General features: G+C 44.5%; 1 protein-coding gene across 2 annotated transcripts in view; it reads left to right on the top strand.

The window, feature by feature from the left end:
• The first annotated feature begins 605 nt into the window (after window positions 1–605).
• Window positions 606–23039, top strand: part of TXLNB (taxilin beta) — a 98621-nt gene continuing 76187 nt past the window's right edge. For both annotated transcript variants that reach the window (XM_075267880.1, XM_075267881.1), the window contains exon 1: window positions 606–711. The gene's annotated coding sequence lies outside the window, so the exon portion shown is untranslated. The remainder of the gene's footprint in view (window positions 712–23039) is intronic.

Below are 23039 nucleotides of genomic sequence, written 5' to 3' on the forward strand. Positions count from 1 at the left end.
TAGACACTTACATTCTTTTAAATCCACTCCTGACTTTGGCTCAAAAAACGCAATAAAATCTGTAACAAAACCCTACGTTTCTGCAACGTGGGGTCTCAGCCATAAATTCTGAAAACAGAAGTGTAAACTGGCAAGAAGAAACTCCATAGTAAAATCTAAACAGGTCTCACTCTACTTCCTATATCCAAACATTTATCACCCCCTGTCCTCAAGATTACTTGTCCTAGAAGGGCTGTCCTGCAGTATCCTGGATCCACAGCAATATGATACCGTTTTTAGAATTTGTACTCCACAAGCCTCAAGATTAAACATGGCTAGAAGAATTAGGCATCGATAAGATCTATTTTCACCTAAATCTAAATTATACTGGTAGAGCATATAAACTTGAGACAGTTTCTAATGTGCCATTACATACATATATATATATATATATATATATATATATATATATATATATATATCATATGTCATAGACAAGGCTTATAGTCTTGCTGGCTGTTCTCTCTCACAGTTCATTCCCTCAGTTATCAGCTGCTTGATGGACCCTTCTAAATTTGGCATCTAGTGTGCTTCTTACACTGTGTCATCTGTTTTGCCCCCCTCCTCCAGAACTTTCCTCTCAATGTCCAGCCTTTAGCTCCAGTTGTCTTTTCAGCCTCTCTGTATTTCGCCTCTGCTCTCTACCTCCTGCTCTCCGTCTCCCCTCTTCTGGTAAGTCATTTTCAGTTATTTTCAAAATTTATCTTCAAATGTTTTGTTATAATTTTGTATATTGTTGAGATATTTTTGTTATGATCTGAATATTTGAGATCATAAATAAATATTGTTATCGCATTGTTAGTTCCAACTACAAAGTCTATACAGCAAAGGTATAGCTATTTTACTTTATAGTAGTTACAACAGCAGTATACATTATATTAGTGGCTTTTTGTAATAGATGCTAACAATGTGAAAGTATATATTGAAGTTTTGAGCCTAAACTAATTTTCATGAGACTTTAATACTGGCTCAGGTCAGTATTTGTATTACGGCTGTAACACTCGGACCTCCCGTAGTACAAGTGAACCCAATGTAGATTACTTTAGGATCTAGTGAATCTATTTATATGAACCAATGAAGCCTGGTTTAGTTGAAGTGTGTAATGCTTCCCTTATGATAATATGTATTAGGACCATATAAAAGTACTTAAGATATCAAATCAAATATATGCAATTATTTCATCCATTTTATTTGCTATTGCGGTTTTCCTCTTAGTTATGTTATATTTGTTATATAGTCTATATAGATTATTTGTAGATTTGTCTTGGTGTTATGTCGGATATCATAGAGAGTATACACATTTTCTTTCCACTCTTTGTAACTTATTTTCAGTAATAGTTTTAACAAACCATGTGCTGGATTTAAGTGTTGCCTAAAATAACTTGTGCCTGCACAACAGGTGTCATGTGTCTAAAAGGCTACAGAGGAGGAACGCGAATTAACATTAGCAGAGCACACAATTGCTTAAGAGCTGACTATGAACACTGTTTCTATTAGAGCCTCGGATATTTGCATATGTAAAAAATTACACTTGTCACTTCCTAATTAGAACTCATTACCCATTCAGCTGGTAAAATGTAATAGTCTGTGGTGATAGTTATCATTATATTCATATGAATACACAATTTATTTTCTTCTATGCAAAGCCAAGTGACAACAGGAATGGCCTGTTTCTAACATCCTATTAAGTTTGTGAGTTTGTGAGTTTGTGGGTTTGTGTGTTTGGATGTTTGGATGTTTGTTACTCAATCACGCAAAACCCGCTCGACCGATTTGGCTGAAAGTTTCCACAAACATAGTTAATACACCCGATTGCGCAATAGGCTACTTTTCGTCACAATAGCGCACATACGTTTGTGCCAGGACCCCCACAAAACCCAAACTCACACCACCATCTCTGCAATCTCACACACTTTGGACCATAGCAAGCCACAAAATTCATATTGCCCTCTACAGCCTAGCCCCTAACCCCACACAATCACATATACATATACTTTACCACTTTGCCCGTCACCTTAACAATACTCCAGGAGGCTCTCTTTAACGCTCCGGAGCAGCCATGTTTGCCGACCCCCACCGCTCTGACAATCCGCGACACTGCCCACCCATGTCAATACCCCTAGGAGGTCTAATAAATGCAAAAAAAAAAGTTAAAAAAAAATTAAAAAAATAAAAAGGATTAAAAATTCAAATCACCCCCCCTTTCCTTAGAACACATATAAAAGTAGTTAAAAACTGTGAAACACATACATGTTAAGTATCCCCGCATCTGAAATCGCCCGCTCTACAAAGCTATACAAATATTTTTCCTGTTCGGTAAACGCCGTAACGGAAAAAATGGTCAAAAGTGCCAAACCGCCGTTTTTTCACTGTTTTGATTCTGATAAAAATTTGAATAAAAAGTGATCAAAGCAATAACATTTCCCGAAAATGGTAGAAATACAAAGTACACCTGGTCCCGCAAAAAAAGATGCCATATACATCCCCGTACACGCACGTATAAAAAAGTTACGGCTGTCAGAATATGGCGACTTTTCAAAAATAAAATTTTTAACACAGTTTTGGATTTTTTTTAAGGGGTCAAAATGTAAATAAAACCATATAAATTTGGTATCCCCGGAATCGTAACGAAACACAGAATACAGGGGGCATGTCATTTTGGTTGCACAGTGAACGCCGTAAAACCAAAGCCCGTAAGAAAGTTGCAGAAATGCATTTTTTCTTCAAATCCACCCCATTCTGAATTTTTTCCCTGCTTCCCAGTACATTATATAGAATAAATAATGGAGGCATCATGAAGAAAAATTTGTCCCAGGAAAAATTAAGACCTCATATGGCTCTGGGAGTGGAGAAATAAAAAAATTATGGGGTTTAGAAGGAGGGGAGTCAAAAACAAAAAACGAAAATCAAAAAAATGCCATCCGCGGGAAAGGGTTAACTTCAAAGACTTCTGTCCCAAAGTCACTATGTAAAGTTTCTCACAACACCGTATAGCAGCTCAAATACAAATTAACTTCAACACAAAAGTCTCACGTATTCTCTGAATTATAGCAAAAACAAGATACAAAGTTACATTTCATATCCCATACCTTATACACACTACGAAAACCTTACCCGCGCCTGTATATACCCACTTCTACAATCACCGCAGACGAAGTTGCGGGTACCAGCTATTCACTATAAACGGTTGTCCACTTGGAAATGTTCATGTGGCAGGACACCCTGTGAAAAGTGGATCACTTGGATAAGGGATTGCATATCAAACCATGAATCCATTTGTGTTGGAAGTGTTCAGCCATTCAATTATTAAAGCAGCGCGGGGGAGGCATATCTAAAGAGGGCTCAGAGCCTTTAGGTCAGCTGGATCACTACTCACAACCTAGTTCTAGAGAAAGCAAAAAAAACCAAGATCAGTGTTCCTTAAATGCATTTTATTAAACTTTGTCAAGTATATAGAGGTTGGTAAAGAACACACATCCTGTGATGTCATCAAATTCAGATCATTCACTTAAATGTGTTGTCCAGAAATTGGACCAACCCATGTGGAGAGTTGTCAAGTGTATAGAGGTTAGTAAAGAACACACATCCTGTGATGCCATAAGACTCAGATCACTTACTGGATTGTCCAGGATTTTGACAAACATGTATAAAAGCTGGGGTAGCTGTGCAATAAAAAAGTCACACTCGCATTTCCCCGACACTCCATTGTCCACCGCTAGTATGGAAGCTGGATCAGTAGCCTCTATGGCTGCCAGATTCTATAGATCCTTGGAGTCTCACTAGTTATCCTGCCCTCAGATATACTATTACTTTCCGCTTTCTATTTTCTATTTACTCCTATTTTAAGATTAAACATTTTTCAGTATAATATGCTTCTGTAGCATACATACTTTAAAGGGGTTGTCTCATCTCAAGGATCTATGCTGGTAGCTTATGTAAATTGAAGCCTTTTTCTAAATACATTGCTTTAGAAATTCTGCTTTGTTTGCCTGCTATGTGAATTTATTCCCTCAATTGTTTACACTGCATTGTTATAACCACGAAACTGGGAGATATGACAAGTGATGTCACTTACTCAGTGTCGGCAGGACAATCCGTTCAGCTAAATGCACTTTGCTGATAAAGCCAGGTCTGTTATCTCTCTAAGTAAACACTCAGATAATACTGAGTCCATTCTGTACAAGAATCTGCATATTATCTGACCTGCAGAAGTGTTGTCTGTCCCGTTCAGCAGGAGGGAGGTGGAGGGAGAGAAATACAGGAAGTGAGAAGCAGACACTGCATACAGCCTGGCTGAAAGGCTGAGATGGGAAAACACCTTTAAGTCTAGGTCTGGAGCCGTGCTAAGACAAATGGTTACAAATGTATGTACTGTATTTATCTAATACTTATGAGTCTGGCAGTTTCCCTACAGTACATACTCCACCTATCTGAACCATCCCCTGCCCACTTGCTTTATTTTTGAGTGATGAAAGCCACTATTTCAGACATCACTCATATATTTAGACAGGTGAGTGGTAGGTACCTGCTCAGGAAATAACAGATTCATAAATATGAGTTCAGAAACACCAGAAAAAAAAGGGGAAGAAAAAAGTAATCCCATCCACACATTACAGAAAAAAAAATCAGCCGTGGAAAAGCTGCAATGTGTTTCCGCCACAGTCCTTTATACAGTGGTTTTTAGCTGCAGCTTGTTATTTGGGCACTTGGCCTAAACAGAATGTTTTTTTGCAATGTGTGAATGGATTTCTGCCAGCTCTATTAAAATGAATGAAAGTAGTGCTGAAATTGCTGCAAGAAATCTGCTCAATGAAAGTAAACCTCAAAGGACTACCTATCATATAAGCTGAAATGTCTGTAGTGGAAGGAGCAGATTGCTTAAACAAACAAGCTGGTGCTAACATAAGACTAGATGTTCAATGGAGTTAACCAAATGGGAAACTTGCAAAAACTATATTTGACATAATTAAAAAATATTAGCTCCACCTAATTCAATATACTTAAAAAAGATACAAAATTTGTTAGAGGGAAAACATAAATAATAAAACATAATAAGTGAAACAGATTTCTGTATGTTTGAATATACAGATGCACATATACATTAACAGGGATGTCTAAGGCCAGTGGTTTGCTGTGTGTAGAATATTTGCACAGTGTACAGAGCCAAAAGCAACTGAAAGTAGTGGCCATGCCCTGTTATTGTAGCTTAGTTGCCATTTACTATATACACTGCTAAAAAGAAATATACAGTGGAAATTTGACCCTCACTGCAGATTTTAGACATGCAGCATGTCAATTTAGACTGCATATTATCATAGAGCATTGCAACCTTAAAAAGGACCTTTTATGTCCTCCTGCACATGCGGATGTTTATACTGCTAGATAGCCAACAGTGCACTGCATTCAATACACTGTCGTCTTTCCTGTTGTGTGCCCCCGAGCTGGAGATATCAGTGTCATTAGTTTCGGCACCGATCTCTGCCCACCGTCAGAAGGGTGTACTGGGGTGGTGTTCCTCACAGCTTGGCGTCATCACTGGGCGGTAAAGAACGTCCCCTCTGAGAGTACTAGGCTGGACAAGTACTGTCAGGAGGGGTGTTCCTCAAAGCCCAGCTAGACTATCAGGAATGCCCTTCTGACAGTGGGCAGAGATCGGTGCCAAAACTAATGCCACTGATATCTTCAGCCCAGGGGCACATAACGAGAAAGCTGACAGTGCGATGAATTCAGCGCATTGTCGGCTTTCTAGCGGTATATAAAACCGCATGTGCTGGAGGACATGAAAGGTCCTCTTTAATATGGAATACATGTGATACAATCTATAGTGCACAAAATCGGCAACAAAAGTGCTTGATTTGGTGCATTTTGTGTCAATGCAAATTTCAAGCAGATACATTGCAGATTTTAAAGTGTTATAAAATCCACAGCATACACAGCACCAGTCAAAAGTTTATTGACACGTTTTTAATTCATAGTCTCTTATATTTCTTTTTTCTACATGCAGATTCATACTGAAAACTATCAATAAACACATATAAAATGAATTAGTAAACACAAAGTATTAAGTAAACCAGAAAGTTTTATATTTTAGATTCCACAAAGTAGCCTCCTTTAGCACTCTTTTAGTGAAGTTTATGATGTAGGCACTTGGAATGGTTTTCAGTTACCAGGTTTGCCTTGTTAAAGAGGACCTTTCACCACTCCAAGCCTGTGCAGCTTTCTGCCCCGTTATTGATGTAGCTGCACACACTCTGGTGCACTTTGAATTATGTCTGTAGCCCCCCTCGTTTTGGAGCTCTGAGCCCCGTTAATTCTGGCGCCCTGTATGCTAATTAAGGGCTTCACTGTCAGAAGGGCATTTCTGACAATGAAGAAAGCAGCTACGTCAGTCTAACACTGTCCAATTAGCAATTAGATGTGTCCAGTCCAAGTACTGGACTCATCTCAAAAACAATTGCCCAGAGGAGAATGTGAGACTCAGCACTTATCGCAACAAAGAGGTCACTACTAAGGAATAACGAGAAGTGAATTGCTTGGGCCAAGAAACATAAGGAGATACTAAAATATAAAAATATTCTGATTTGTTTAACATTTTCTGTTTACTACTGAATTCCATGTGTTTCCATTATGTCAGATCAGTAAAGGAGGGAGAGGTGGAGTAACCCAGGGGTCTGAGGCTGGTTTGAGTCACATGATGGACTCAGAACCAGGCGGAAACCCATGGTTCCATCATAATAAGTCAATTAAAGTAATTTTAACTTCCCACACAATCCATTTAAAGCCTGTAAAGGCATATTATTCTGTATAGCTGAAGATTTGCTACAATATATCCAAACCAGACAATTCTTACACACTAACCTGCTTTAGAGTGATGCACTGTAACAAATTATTTAGACAGGAAAGTGGGGGGGGGTTTACAAAAAAATTTAGTGAGAATCGGGTGAGAACCAACACAATCTCTGTTACAATCAGTTTCTTACTGGTCCTGATCATGTGTCATGTGTCATGTGCACAATAAGTAAATCAATTTCTGTTGAAAGCAGCATTTTACTAAACTTTACTGACTGCTAAATCAGCCAAGAGGAGGTGGGAGCTGGTCATTACTAACAGACAAGCCAGTGCCTGCTTCTCTATGATTACAGCAGTGGCAGCAAGGGCAGCTAGTAGAGATGAGCGAACACTAAAATGTTCGAGGTTCGAAATTCGATTCGAACAGCCGCTCAATGTTCGTGTGTTCGAACGGGTTTCGAACCCCATTATAGTCTATGGGGAACAGATACTCGTTAAGGGGGAAACCCAAATCCGTGTCTGGAGGGTCACCAAGTCCACTATGACACCCCAGGAAATGATGCCAACACCTCTGGAATGACACTGGGACAGCAGGGGAAGCATGTCTGGGGGCATCTAACACACCAAAGACCCTCTATTACCCCAACATCACAGCCTAACAACTACACACTTTACACACTCAATACCACCTCTCTGACAGTAGGAAAATACCTTGAAACATGTGTATTTGGCACTTGCAGTGAGGAGAGCTTGTCACCAGCAGTGAATTTGGCCCTTGTAGTAAGTTGAGGTTGGCACCAACATTTGTTTTGAAAATCAGGGTGGATTGAGCCTCTAACCAGCAGAGTTTGGGCAAATTCATGGTGGAGGGAGCCTCTAAACACCCCAGTTTGGGCAAATTCATGGTGGAGGGAGCCTCTAAAAACCCCAGTTTGGACCAATTCATGGTGGAGGGAGCCTCTAACCAGCCCAGTGTGGGCAAATTCATGGTGGAGGGAGCCTCTAAAAAAACCAGTTTGGACCAATTCATGGTGGAGGGAGCCTCTAACCAGCCCAGTTTGGGCAAATTCATGGTGGAGGGAGCCTCTAAAAAACCCAGTTTGGACCAATTCATGGTGGAGGGAGCCTCTAACCAGCCCAGTTTGGGCAAATTCATGGTGGAGGGAGCCTCTAAAAAACCCAGTTTGGACCAATTCATGGTGGAGGGAGCCTCTAACCAGCCCAGTTTGGGCAAATTCATGGTGGAGGGAGCCTCTAAACAGCCCAGTTTGGGCAAATTCATGGTGGAGGGAGCCTCTAAACAGCCCAGTTTGGGCAAATTCATGGTGGAGGGAGCCTCTAACCAGCCCAGTTTGGACCAATTAATGGTGGAGGGAGCCTCTAACCAGCCCAGTTTGGGCAAATTCATGGTGGAGGGAGCCTCTAAACAGCCCAGTTTGGACCAATTCATGGTGGAGGGAGCCTCTAAAAAACCCAGTTTGGACCAATTCATGGTGGAGGGAGCCTCTAAACAGCCCAGTTTGGGCAAATTCATGGTGGAGGGAGCCTCTAACCAGCCCAGTTTGGACCAATTCATGGTGGAGGGAGCCTCTAACCAGCCCAGTTTGGGCAAATTCATGGTGGAGGGAGCCTCTAAACAGCCCAGTTTGGACCAATTCATGGTGGAGGGAGCCTCTAAAAAACCCAGTTTGGACCAATTCATGGTGGAGGGAGCCTCTAAACAGCCCAGTTTGGGCAAATTCATGGTGGAGGGAGCCTCTAACCAGCCCAGTTTGGACCAATTCATGGTGGAGGGAGCCTCTAAACAGCCAAGTTTTGGGAAATTCATGGTGGAGGGAGCCTCTAACCAGCCCAGTTTGGACCAATTCATGGTGGAGGGAGCCTCTAAACAGCCCAGTTTGGGCAAATTCATGGTGGAGGGAGCCTCTACAAAACCCAGTTTGGACCAATTCATGGTGGAGGGAGCCTCTAACCAGCCCAGTTTGGACCAATTAATGGTGGAGGGAGCCTCTAAACAGCCAAGTTTGGACCAATTCATGGTGGAGGGAGCCTCTAAAAACCCCAGTTTGGACCAATTCATGGTGGAGGGAGCCTCTAAACAGCCCAGTTTGGACCAATTAATGGTGGAGGGAGCCTCTAAACAGCCAAGTTTGGACCAATTCATGGTGGAGGGAGCCTCTAAAAACCCCAGTTTGGACCAATTCATGGTGGAGGGAGCCTCTAACCAGCCCAGTTTGGGCAAATTCATGGTGGAGGGAGCCTCTAAACAGCCCAGTTTGGGCAAATTCATGGTGGAGGGAGCCGCTAACCAGCCCAGTTTGGACCAATTAATGGTGGAGGGAGCCGCTAACCAGCCCAGTTTGGACCAATTAATGGTGGAGGGAGCCTCTAAACAGCCAAGTTTGGACCAATTAATGGTGGAGGGAGCCGCTAAACAGCCCAGTTTGGACCAATTCATGGTGGAGGGAGCCTCTAAAAACCCCAGTTTGGACCAATTCATGGTGGAGGGAGCCTCTAAAAAACCCAGTTTGGACCAATTCATGGTGGAGGGAGCCTCTAACCAGCCCAGTTTGGACCAATTAATGGTGGAGGGAGCCTCTAAACAGCCAAGTTTGGACCAATTAATGGTGGAGGGAGCCGCTAAACAGCCCAGTTTGGACCAATTCATGGTGGAGGGAGCCTCTAACCAGCCCAGTTTGGACCAATTAATGCTGGAGGGAGCCTCTAAACAGCCAAGTTTGGACCAATTAATGGTGGAGGGAGCCGCTAAACAGCCCAGTTTGGACCAATTCATGGTGGAGGGAGCCTCTAAAAACCCCAGTTTGGACCAATTCATGGTGGAGGGAGCCTCTAAACAGCCCAGTTTGGGCAAATTCATGGTGGAGGGAGCCTCTAACCAGCAGAGTTGGTGGAAATCAGGGTGGAGGGAGCCTCTAACCAGCAGAGTTGGGGGAAATCAGGGTGGAGGGAGCCTAGTATTAGCAGAATTGTGCAACGCTTATGGTGGATGAGTATGAGGATGCGGAGGAATTGGAGAGGTTGAGTACAGACATGGAGTTTCATGTTGGGGTGCTTTACACAGGTGGGCACAAAAATGACGGCTCTACCCAGTGGTGGTTCATTTTTATCAAAGTGAGCCGGTCGGCACTCTCAGCTGACAGACGGGTGCGCTTGTCAGTGATGATGCCACCGGCTGCACTGAACACCCTCTCAGATAGGACGCTGGCGGCAGGACAGGACAGCACCTCCAAGGCATATAGGGCAAGTTCAAGCCACAGGTCCAACTTCGACACCCAATACGTGTAGGGCGCAGAGGGGTCGGAGAGGACAGGGCTGTGGTCGGAAAGGTATTCCCGCAACATGCGCCTATACTTCTCACGCCTGGTGACACTAGGACCCTCCGTGGCGGCACTTTGGCGAGGGGGTGCCATCAAGGTGTCCCAGACCTTAGACAGTGTGCCCCTCGTTTGTGTGGACCGGTGAGAACTTGGTTGCCTACTGGAGGAACTGCCTTCCCTGCCGCCAACGTCACATGCTGGAAACATCTCCATCATATTCTGCACCAATTGCCTGTGGCAAGCATTGATGCGATTGGCCCTCCCCTCTACCGGAATAAAAGACGAGATGTTGTTTTTATACCGGGGGTCAAGGATAGCAAAGATCCAGTACTGGTTGTCCTCCATGATTTTGACAATACGCTTGTCGGTTGTAAAGCACCTCAACATGAACTCAGCCATGTCTGCCACAGTGTTAGTTGGCATGACTCCTCTGGCCCCACCGGAAAGTTCAATCTCCATTTCCTCCTCATCCTCCATGTCTACCCATCCGCGCTGCAACAATGGGACGATTCGAAGTTGCCCGGAAGCCTCCTGTATCACCATCACATCATCGGACAACTCTTCTTCCTCCTCCTCCTCCTCCTCCTCCATTAAACGCAGTGAAGCGGACAGATGTGTGGACCTACTCTCCAGCTGTGACGGATCGGATGCTATCCCTAACTCCTCTGTGTGATCTGAGTTATCCCTGATGTCAATCAGGGATTCTCTCAGAACACACAAGAGCGGGATTGTAAGGCTCACCATCGCATCCTCAGAGCTCACCCTCCTTGTGGACTCCTCAAAGACCCGTAGGATGTCACAAAGGTCTCTCATCCATGGCCACTCATGGATGTGAAACTGAGGCAGCTGACTTTGTGGCACCCTAGGGTTTTGTAGCTGGTATTCCATCAAAGGTCTCTGCTGCTCAACCACTCTATTCAACATCTGAAACGTTGAATTCCAGCGTGTGGGGACGTCGCACAAAAGCCGGTGTTGTGGCACATGCAGGCGTTGCTGGAGAGATTTTAAGCTAGCAGCGGCTACTGTCGACTTGCGAAAGTGGGCGCACATGCGCCGCACTTTCACCAGTAGCTCTGGAACATTGGGGTAGCTCTTTAGGAAACGTTGCACCACTAGGTTGAAGACGTGGGCCAGGCATGGAACATGTTGGAGTCCGGCAAGCTCCAGAGCTGCTACCAGGTTCCGGCCGTTATCACAAACGACCATGCCTGGGCCCAGGTGCAGCGGCTCAAACCATATTGCCGTCTCATCGAGGAGGGCATCCCTCACCTCGGAGGCAGTGTGCTGTCTGTCCCCCAAGCTGATCAGCTTCAGCACAGCCTGCTGACGTCTACCAACGCCAGTGCTGCAACGTTTCCAACTCGTAGCTGGGGTCAATCTAACAGCGGAGGAGGAGGCGGTGGCGGAGGAGGAGGCGGTGGCGGAGGAGGAGGCGGTAGAGGAGGAGGAGGAGGGGGGTGTTCTTCTCGTGTCCCTGCCAGGAATGTTAGGCGGGGAGACGAGGTACACCGGGCCAGTTTGGGAAGCAGTCCCAGCCTCAACTACATTCACCCAGTGTGCCGTCAGTGAAATGTAGCGTCCCTGTCCGCATGCACTTGTCCACGCGTCGGTGGTCAAGTGGACCTTTGTGCAAAGCGCGGAACTAAGGGCCCGCCTGATGTTGAGTGACACGTGCTGGTGCAAGGCGGGGACGGCACACCGGGAGAAGTAGTGACGGCTAGGGACGGCATAGCGAGGTGCCGCAGTTGCCATCAGGTCCAGGAAGGCGGGAGTTTCAACAAGCCGGAACGCCAACATCTCCTGGGCCAGCAGTTTAGCGATGTTGGCGTTCAAGGCTTGCGCGTGTGGGTGGTTAGCAGTGTATTTCTGCCGCCGCTCCAATGTCTGAGAGATGGTGGGTTGTTGTAAAGAAACGCCTGATGGTGCCTTTGATGGTGCAGGAGAAGGAGATAAGACAGGACCAGGGGAGGATGAGGTAGAAGTCAACAAAGTGGCGGAGGCAGATGAAGTGGTGTCCTGGCTCGTCCTCTGGAGTGCATCGCCAGCACAGTCAGCAGTGGCAGTGGCAGAGGCAGAGGCAGTGGCAGAGGCAGTGGCAGTGGCGTGAACGGCAGGCGGCCTTTGTCCTGCCGTTGCTGCCTGCCACTGATTCCAGTGCTTGGATTCCAAATGACGGCGCATTGAAGTGGTGGACAGGTTGCTCTTCTCAGAGCCCCTAATCAATTTCGAGAGGCAAATTGTGCAGACAACACTATATCTGTCCTCGGCGCATTCCTTGAAAAAACTCCACACCTTCGAGAAACGTGCCCTCGAGGTGGGAGTTTTTCGGGGCTGGGTACGAACTGGAACATCTTGGGAGATTCCGGGTGTGGCCTGGCTTCGCCTAAGCTGCTGACCTCTGCCTCTGCCTCTAGCTACCCTTTTTGGTGCTGCACCTGCCTCAACATCCACACTACTTTCCCCGCTTGACATCCCCCCTGTCCAGGTCGGGTCAGTGTCCTCATCATCCACCACTTCCTCTTCCAACTCCTGTCTCATCTCCTCCTCCCGCACAATGCGCCGGTCAACTGGATGCCCTGACGGCAACTGCGTCACATCATCGTCGATGAGGGTGGGTTGCTGGTCATCCACCACCAAATCGAACGGAGATGGAGGAGACTCTAGTGTTTGAGCATCTGGACACAGATGCTCCTCTGTTAGGTTCGTGGAATCGTGACGTGGAGAGGCAGGTTGAGGGACAATGAAAGGAGCGGAGAACAGCTCTGGGGAGCAGGGACAGTTTGGGTTATTGTTCTGTAAAGCTTCGGAATTTTGGGAGGAAGGAAGACAAGACTGTTGGGTAATAGGAGGAGAGGAGGCAGAGTCTGACTGGCTGCTGGACAATGTGCTGTAAGCGTTCTCTGACAGCCATTGCAAGACCTGTTCCTGGTTCTCAGGCCTACTAAGGTTTGTACCCTGCAGTTTAGTTAATGTGGCAAGCAACCCTGGCACTGTGGAGTGGCGCAATGCTTGCTGCCCCACAGGAGTAGGCACGGGACGCCCTGTGGCTTCACTGCTACCTTGCTCCCCAGAACCATTCCCCCGACCTCGCCCACGGCCTCGTCCACGTCCCTTTCCGGGAGCCTTGCGCATTTTGAATTCCTAGTTAGAAATTGGCACTGTATACCAGTAGTAAAAATTGTGGGTGCACGTAACCCCAATATATTCTTTGAATTACCAGTCAGAAACTGGCACTATATGGCAGTAGCAAGAAATGAGGGTATTTGTATTCCCAATATATTCTTTGAATTCCCAGTCAGACACTGGCACTATATGGCAGTAGCAAGAAATGAGGGTATTTGTAACCCCAATATATTCTTTGAATTCCCAGTCAGACAATGGCACTGTATACCAGTAGTAAAAATTGTGGGTGCACGTAACCCCAATATATTCTTTGAATTACCAGTCAGAAACTGGCACTATATGGCAGTAGCAAGAAATGAGGGTATTTGTATTCCCAATATATTCTTTGAATTCCCAGTCAGACAATGGCACTGTATACCAGTAGTAAAAATTGTGGGTGCACGTAACCACAATATATTCTTTGAATTACCAGTCAGAAACTGGCACTATATGGCAGTAGCAAGAAATGAGGGTATTTATAACCCCAATATATTCTTTGAATTCCCAGTCAGACAATGGCACTGTATACCAGTAGTAAAAATTGTGGGTGCACGTAACCCCAATATATTCTTTGAATTACCAGTCAGAAACTGGCACTATATGGCAGTAGCAAGAAATGAGGGTATTTGTATTCCCAATATATTCTTTGAATTCCCAGTCAGACAATGGCACTGTATACCAGTAGTAAAAATTGTGGGTGCACGTAACCCCAATATATTCTTTGAATTACCAGTCAGAAACTGGCACTATATGGCAGTAGCAAGAAATGAGGGTATTTATAACCCCAATATATTCTTTGAATTCCCAGTCAGACAATGGCACTGTATACCAGTAGTAAAAATTGTGGGTGTATATAGCCCCAATTCTATTGCTAGGGGACTTGCAGGGTATTTCTGGGGTGAAGGTGGGGGGGCACACCGTTGGAACGGGTATCGGGGTATATATCGGGTATACGGGAATACACTGACAGTGTATTCCATTCAGGATCCTGGGAAAGCTGGGTTGCGGCGATTGAGCCCGTCAGTGCCACGTTACACTGACAAGCTTCTCCCTGGAATTTAGCTCTTATAAGAGCTGTTGGTTGTCTTCTCCTTCCTATCCTAGCCTGTCCCTGCCTACCCAGAATCTAAGCCCTAGCTAGCTGGACGGAAACCTCCGTCCTCGGTGAATTGCAAGCTCAGAATGACGCGAACCTGGGCGGCGCTGTTCTTTTAAATTAGAGGTCACATGTTTTCGGCAGCCAATGGGTTTTGCCTACTTTTCTCAACGTCACCGGTGTCGTAGTTCCTGTCCCACCTACCCTGCGCTGTTATTGGAGCAAAAAAGGCGCCAGGGAAGGTGGGAGGGGAATCGAGTAATGGCGCACTTTACCACGCGGTGTTCGATTCGATTCGAACATGCCGAACAGCCTAATATCCAATCGAACATGAGTTCGATAGAACACTGTTCGCTCATCTCTAGCAGCTAGACAAACACATTTTTATTTTTTTATTTTTTTTTTCAGCTCTTCAAGCCTCCACCCTGCCTCAGTAATTCTTCCATGAGTGGTCATAAGGTTTTATGTACACTGAAGGTTTAGCATTATGATAGATGCATAGGGAGAGTGAAGGAGATGAGCATCATGTGTAATAGATGTAAATGCTTGGTCATCCACATCATGTACAATCCTGCTTAGGCTATGTTCACATGACATGTTTTGCCCAAAAATCTAAATAAATGCATGCATTTTTGGACAATGTATGATGTTTTTAAAAACACACGTGCACATGTGCTTGTTTAAAAAAATTCATGAATTTTTTTAAAAGTGCATGTGATTTTCAGATAAAAACACATGCTTTTTTAAAGCAAAACAGTCTTACTTGGCAGTGTTGCATCATGGGAACAGATTGTATGAGAGTGGTTTACAGCCATTCTCAGCCAATATACATACAGACACCAATGTATATTCTTATATACTATATAAACCCTGTAAGCCGATGGCTGGTCTGGTACTGGAGGGGGCATACAACTCACCCAGACTACTAAGGTGGGTGAGATGAGAAAACTCCATAAAGAATTTTTCTCAGCAGATGACTATTGTCTGCTGAGGGTTATTTCAGAGTTTTGGTTACTGGGCTGGATTTTTAGGAATGGCAGGTAGGTTGGCAGTGGGACCTCCAGTCCACACTTTGGGGATGTTGCGGCAGAGTCTGCTCATCAAGGGAGGCTTAAGAAGTTGCTCCAGTAGCAGACTGTGGGGCAGAGCTTGGCTGGAGAGCAAACAGAGAGGTCATATTTTTGGAGCTGTGTCCTGAATGATTCTACTGGCTTTTTGATTTCTGCAATTATAGGTGAGGTAACCTATTCTATGTTTAGTTAGAGCCTAGCCAGGCAGGGATTTATTTTTGTATTGTTTCCTTTTGTTGCTGCACTATCTTTTTGAGTGAAAATAAACTCTACCTTTATTTTGGACTAAAGAAACTGGACTTGTGTGTCTATGTCACCCCACCTAGCAACCCCAGACCCTGACTCTCTCTATATATATAATGTGTGTCTATTATTATACTGAAATATGTAAATATGTACACATACAATCACACACTTCAAGAATGCCCTGAAGACTCACCTATTCTTCAGGAATTCTAGCTAATCCCATCCACATATTGCAGAATAAAATCTGCAGCAGAAAAGCTTTGTTTTTGTAAATCTGAGTATGTCAATTACACCTTCGGAAAGACTGGCGATTTCCATATAGGTAAAATGGGGGTAGAAAGTCCACAGAGGAAAACACTGTGAAAAACACTACAAAAAAACACGAGGCGCTTCGCCAGAGTCTTTTCCGCAGCATTTTTTGGCTGTGGCTCGCCTTAGTGTATCTAGCTTAGAGCTGACACCATTGTAGCAAACTATCATTATTAATTCTATACTGTATCACTTGTAAAAAGCAGAAATCTTGAGAAAGACGGAAGAACTTTAGGATATATTTGACATATATCCAACTATATTACAAAATGTAACATTCTTGTATCATTGTGGAAGGTTGGCTTTAGATCGCACATTGAAAAGCCTTCCTAGACTCGGCTATAAATATCTTCCTTGAGCAGATATAATTCCTAACCACATGGAAAAAAACAACCTCTCCCTTGTTTACTTACTGCAGACGCGAAGAGGCAAGCAAGTGTTCACATAATGATATATTCCGCCTAATTAAATATCTGACGGCTCAAAAACAAAGTCATAGGTAAACATGTAATAAAGCAAACAAGGTAACAGCATATATTGTGATCATATAAGTGGAGACTTTACTCTATTTAATAGGTGTCATTTACAAGATGTGAACTAAATAAGATAAAAACATAATTAAAACAAATTAAAATTCATGGCTGAGAAAACCAGCATTTCAGCTTTGCTTACTTAATCACCAATAAATTACACGCTACTTTCTCTGAAGTGTTTCTCTTCCCCACTGTCAGATGGTAAAAATGGCAACAAATTATACATGTACTGGAAGGCAGACCATACTAGAATCTGAAGCGGTAGGCCGAGTATACGCTAAGCTGATCATCTATTAATTCTGGCCATAATGTAATGTTCTAGTTGACATTACACAGGGCTACAACCAATAAGGAGGTCAAGGTTTACCATCAGGACCACCATTTCCCATTACTGTAGTTGAAGTTGAGTTACTCAGCTGACCACAGGACCCTAAGCTAGCGTTTAATTCCTTGTATAAGGCCTAGAGTATGAGGAACCAGATTCAATGGGGATTGTTTAACTCTTTCCCAACATCCACCATGCTACTGCAGTGCAAGTTGAGTATTCAAATATAGCGTCCAAGAGAATCATACATCTGAGACCTGGTGGTAATACCTGCAATCGGAGCCCACTCCTATCGCAGTTCTTAAAGGGGTACTCCCACGTCGCATACTCACCCGTCTTCGTTCCTCTAAAACCTTCTGTCTTCCGGCTTTGTTTCGTCATTGGTGGGCGGGTTCACATATGCAAAGCCAAGCGGCGAGATGCCGCCGGCCCTGCGTGCGCGCTCATACACCAGTCTACCCTTCACAATGCAAATACAGACCCGACACCCTGCAGGTCTGTATTCGAGATTCGTTTCGAGTAGAGCCTCAATATTCGACTACTCGATCGAATATCGAATCCCATTATAGTCTATGGGAAAAAATGCTCGTTTCAGGGGAAACCACTATTCGACTAAAGGAGAGTTACCAAGTCCACAAATAGCAGGAGGAGAATGTTTAGGAGGAGCGCTGTGCAGTTAAAGCGCACAGACCTATTATAGTCTATGGGGTCCGTTTGCTTTAACTTCACAGCGCTTGCAGTTGCGCTGATAAAAAGTAAGCTCCCTTGTAACAGCAAGCTGTCAGCTCTCCTGACTAGCAAAGACGAGCCTGCGGCAAATCAACGCTGGTTCTGCAGCAGGCTCGTCCTTGCTAGTAGGGAGAGTTGGCAGCTTGCTGTTTCGAGGGAGCTTACTTTTTTGTCATAGGAATGAACTGACCAGCGTTGATTGGCCAGTGCACAGCATTCGGCCAATCAACGCTGGTTCTGCCGGAGGCTCGTCTGTGAGAAGGTGGAGTCTAAGATCGGACTACAGCAGTCTCCATTGTGGTCCGATTTTAGACTCCACCTCCTCACAGACGAGCCTCCGGCAGAACCAGTGTTGATTGGCCGAATGCTGTACACTGGCCAATCAACGCTGCTCAATTCATTCCTATGAGATAAAGTCAGCTCCCTTGTAACAGCAAGCTGCCTACTCCTAGCAAGGACGAACCTGCTGCGGAACCAGCGTCGATTTGCCGAATGCTATACACTGTATAGCATTCGGCCAATCAACGCTGGTTCTGAATCGAATATTTACTGCGAATAGCTAGTAGTATCGAATACTACTCGCTCATCTCTATGCATTATGATTTGTTCTTATTTACACTAGTGCGTGCTTTTATATGAGTCACAGCAATAAGAAGATGTCTAATTTTTCATAATTTATTCTAGGGGAAGCATTAATGTTTACTTATTCTCTGCTAACCTTTATTTACCAACCAGAAGCCCCCCTTTAATATAAAACATCTATATTTCTTCACATATTTATGCCATTTTTTGACCTTTGAGATTTTTATTCACATGGAATTTTTTCTGCAGGTTTTCTTGCATTTTTTCATATTATGAAATCAATAGGAAAACACCAGGAAGGAACCTAAGCCACAGCATGTTGTGTGACAAAGAGGCAAAATTACTGTGTTAAAAATGCCAAAAAGGCAAAAATTACCATGAAATATAAAAAAGGCCAAGGAAAGGCCACATATGTAAAATTATATAGAATTTCTTATTAATATAATATCTGACCACAACACTTTTAACAGCATTTCTCCCCTGCCTTCCTTTGTGATATCCAAAGGATTATTATGGGTTACTTAGAATATCAGAAGTTACTTTAGGTTGTCTGTATCAATGCATTTGACCTGCAGCCTCAAAGTTTAAAGGGGCTCTATCATAGGGAAAAGTCATTTTTAGATAATCACATCCTTTAGAAAGGCTATTCCACACCTACCTTTTGTATGTAAATTGCCTCAGTAGATTTTTAATAAGTCCATTTTTATTCATATGTTAATGAGCTTAGACAGTGTATGTGTATATATGTGTATGTATAGCAGAGGCTGCTGTGCTGATGACTCATCTCTGCTATACATACACATAGAGCAGACAGTACACACAGACACTCCAGTGCACGGTCTAAGCTTATTAACATATGAATAAAAACAGTCTTATTGAAAATCTGATGAGGCAATTTACATACAAAAGGTAGGTGTGGAATAGTCTTTCTAAAGGCTACGCAAGGATGTGCTTATCTAAAAATGACTTTTCCCAATGATAGAGCCCCTATAAGTACATTATACCATATACATATATGTTATATAATGTTCATTGGTCGGTTTCTGATAACATGCTATTTTAGCAGTAATACAATGAAATAAAAGCACTTTACTTCATCACATCATATCTCAAGCACGGAATTAGGAAAAGGTTCTCTCACTTTTTTTGTTGCGCTGAAAATAGACCCAGCTATACAGAGTTTAGCGCAGCTGTTGTCCTCTCCTGTGAGGTTGGTTCATAAATGGAAGGCCCGCTCACAATGTGCTATAAATATAGACATGTTCTTGAAGAAGACTCATGGTTCTCTGTGCCACTAGTGTTCAGTAAACCAGGGAAGATAGTCTTCGCTAGTATTCGCTGTCATCATGTAAGCAACTGGAAATCGAGGAACACATCTACTAATATGCAGGAATCTTTCCTACTGTGAAATCATAACAATTCTATCAGCATGCCCAATATATTCATAAATGAATAGTACACATGAATATAGGAAACTGTAATATGGTTTATTCCTTATTTATCAGACTAAGTCTGTTGTAATACAGAAGTATAGAAGAGGGGAGGGGGAAGGAGGCTGCCAGAAAAAGAGGGCAATATATTTTGTGGGGGCAAAAAGCGGGGCAACATACTGTGTGGTGGACAATAAAAGGGTGGGCAATACTATTTGTGGGGGGGGACAAAAAAGGAGGGAATGGAATGTGGAGGGGGGACAAAAAAATGGTAAAATACTGTATACGGGCCAAAAAAGAATCAGTATACCATGCGGGGGCTAGTAAAGGTAAAAATATACTGTAAGGGTGCCAGTAAAGGGGGTAATATACTGTAGGCAGCCTGTAGTAGAAGTGAATGGATTTCTGAATATATTATGTGGTTGACAGTAAAGGGGCAAATATACTGTGTGGGTGCCAGTGGGTGTGCCAGTGGGTGGGTCTCCTTGGTGGGCTTCAAACTTCTTTGTGCGGATAGGACGCTGGAGAGCGGGAGGAGGGCTTGCAATATTTGTTAATGAGAGATGGTGTAATCCAGGACATATTGTAGTTAAGAAACAATCGTGTGAAAAGGATGTTGAACTGCTAGCCGTGAGCATGAGACCTTATTACCTGCCAAGTGAACTATCACATGTTATCGTGCTAGCTGCATATGTCCCCCCCTCTGCTAAAGCTGACGCTGCCTGTGAGATTCTGCATGCTGTTGTGAGCGAGCTGCAATCATCTCACCCCCATGTCCTCCTCCTGGTGTCTGGAGACTTCAACCATGCCTCTCCAGCATCCACTCTACCAGGTTTCACACAGTATGTGACCTGCCACACAAGAGACAATAAAACACTGGACTTGCTCTTTGCCAATGTAAGGGATGCATATAACTCATCTGCCCTACCGCCCCTAGGCAGATCGGATCACAACCTGGTACATCTGCGACCCACTTACACCCGTACATGAAAATTTGGTCAGAGGAAAGTGTCGAGACTCTGAGAGATTGTTTTAACATAACATTATGGGAAGTGTTTCAAAACGCATTTCCAGGTGACATTGAGGGACTCACACAATACATAACGGACTACATTAATTTCTGTGTGGACAGCACGGTATCAACTAGAAAGGGGAGGTGTTTCTCCAGTAACAAACCATGGATCAGGGGGCCACATGGTGGCTCAGTGATTAGCACTGCAGTCTTGCAGCGCTGGAGTCCTGGTGTTCAAATTCCGCCAAGGGCAAAAAACCACCTGCAAGGATTTTGTATGTTCTCCCCATGTTTGCATGGATTTCCATCCCGTATTCCAAAGACATACTGATAGGGAAAAAAATGTACATTGTGAGCTCTATGTGGGGCTCAAAATCTACATTAAAAAAAGAGGCTTAAAGCAGACAAGGCCAGAGGACCTGATGGGATAAGCACAAGAGTTCTTAAAATGTGCGGTGACCAGCTGTGTGGTATTATTACGCACATGTACAATATGAGTCTAAAGCTGGGAGTGGTACCTCAACTGTGGAAAACTTCTTGTGTGATACCAGTCCAAAAGAAACCCAACCCGATGGGCTACAATGACTACCGACCTGTAGCACTGACATCCCACCTGATGAAGGTCCTAGAGAGATTGGTCCTAACACATCTACGCCCCCTAGTGAGCTCCGCTCTGGACCACCTCCAGTTTGCCTATCGGCCGAGCATTGGGGTAGATGACACCATCATCCACCTTCTTCACAGAGCTCTTTCTCACCTCGAGAAACCCGGGAACACTGTGAGAATGTTCTTTGATTTCTCCAGTGCGTTCAACACCATTCAGCCAGGGCTACTGAGGGAGAAACTGAACCTGTTGGTGTGGACCATCACCTGTCCAACTGGATCCTAGACTACTTCACAAACCGCCCTCAGTATGTGAGAGCCTGGGACTGTGTGTCTGACACTGTGATCTGTAGTACGGGGGCACCACAAGGTACAGTTCTTGCCCCATTTCTCTTCACACTGTACACCGCTGACTTTAGGCACAACTGATCCAGCTGTTACTTACAGAAGTACTCCGATGACTCTGCAATAGTAGGCCTCATCACTGATGGCGACGATAGGGAATACAGAGACGTAAACCGGGACTTTGTTGAATGGTGCCAGCAGAACCACCTCAGGATTAATGCTGGGAAGACCAAGGAGATGGTGGTGGACTTTAGTAAACGGAGAGGTGCTCCAACCCCAGTGGAGATCCACGGGACATGCATTGAGATAGTCAGGACCTATAACAATCTGTGTGTGCTCCTCAATAATAAACTAGACTGGGCTGATCACCTGGAGGTGCTGCACAGAAAGGCCCACAGCAGGCTCTATCTGCTCAGGAGACTGAGGGCCTTCGGAGTCCAGGGGCCACTTCTTAGGGCCTTTTTCAACTCTGTGGTTGCTTCAGCCATCTTTTTTGGTGTGGCCTGCTGGGGGAGCAGTATATCAACCGGGGACAGAAATAGACTTGACAGGCTGATCAGAAGTAGAGATGAGCGAACACTACAATGTTCGAGGTTCGAAATTCGATTCGAACAGCCGCTCACTGTTCGAGTGTTCGAATGGGTTTCGAACCCCATTATAGCCTATGGGGAACATAAACTCGTTAAGGGGGAAACCCAAATTCGTGTCTGGAGGGTCACCAAGTCCACTATGACACCCCAGGAAATGATACCAACACCCTGGAATGACACTGGGACAGCAGGGGAAGCATGTCTGGGGGCATAAAAGTCACTTTATTTCATGGAAATCCCTGTCAGTTTGCGATTTTCGCAAGCTAACTTTTCCCCATAGAAATGCATTGGCCAGTGCTGATTGGCCAGAGTACGGAACTCGACCAATCAGCGCTGGCTCTGCTGGAGGAGGCGGAGTCTAAGATCGCTCCAAACCAGTCTCCATTCAGGTCCGACCTTAGACTCCGCCTCCTCCGGCAGAGCCAGCGCTGATTGGCCGAAGGCTGGCCAATGCATTCCTATGCGAATGCAGAGACTTAGCAGTGCTGAGTCAGTTTTGCTCAACTACACATCTGATGCACACTCGGCACTGCTACATCAGATGTAGCAATCTGATGTAGCAGAGCCGAGGGTGCACTAGAACCCCTGTGCAAACTCAGTTCACGCTAATAGAATGCATTGGCCAGCGCTGATTGGCCAATGCATTCTATTAGCCCGATGAAGTAGAGCTGAATGTGTGTGCTAAGCACACACATTCAGCTCTACTTCATCGGGCTAATAGAATGCATTGGCCAGCGCTGATTGGCCAGAGTACGGAACTCGACCAATCAGCGCTGGCTCTGCTGGAGGAGGCAGAGTCTAACATTGCTCCACACCAGTCTCCATTCAGGTCCGACCTTAG

This window comes from Leptodactylus fuscus, chromosome 3 (assembly GCF_031893055.1).
Source record: "Leptodactylus fuscus isolate aLepFus1 chromosome 3, aLepFus1.hap2, whole genome shotgun sequence".
Lineage (NCBI taxonomy): Eukaryota > Metazoa > Chordata > Amphibia > Anura > Leptodactylidae > Leptodactylus > Leptodactylus fuscus.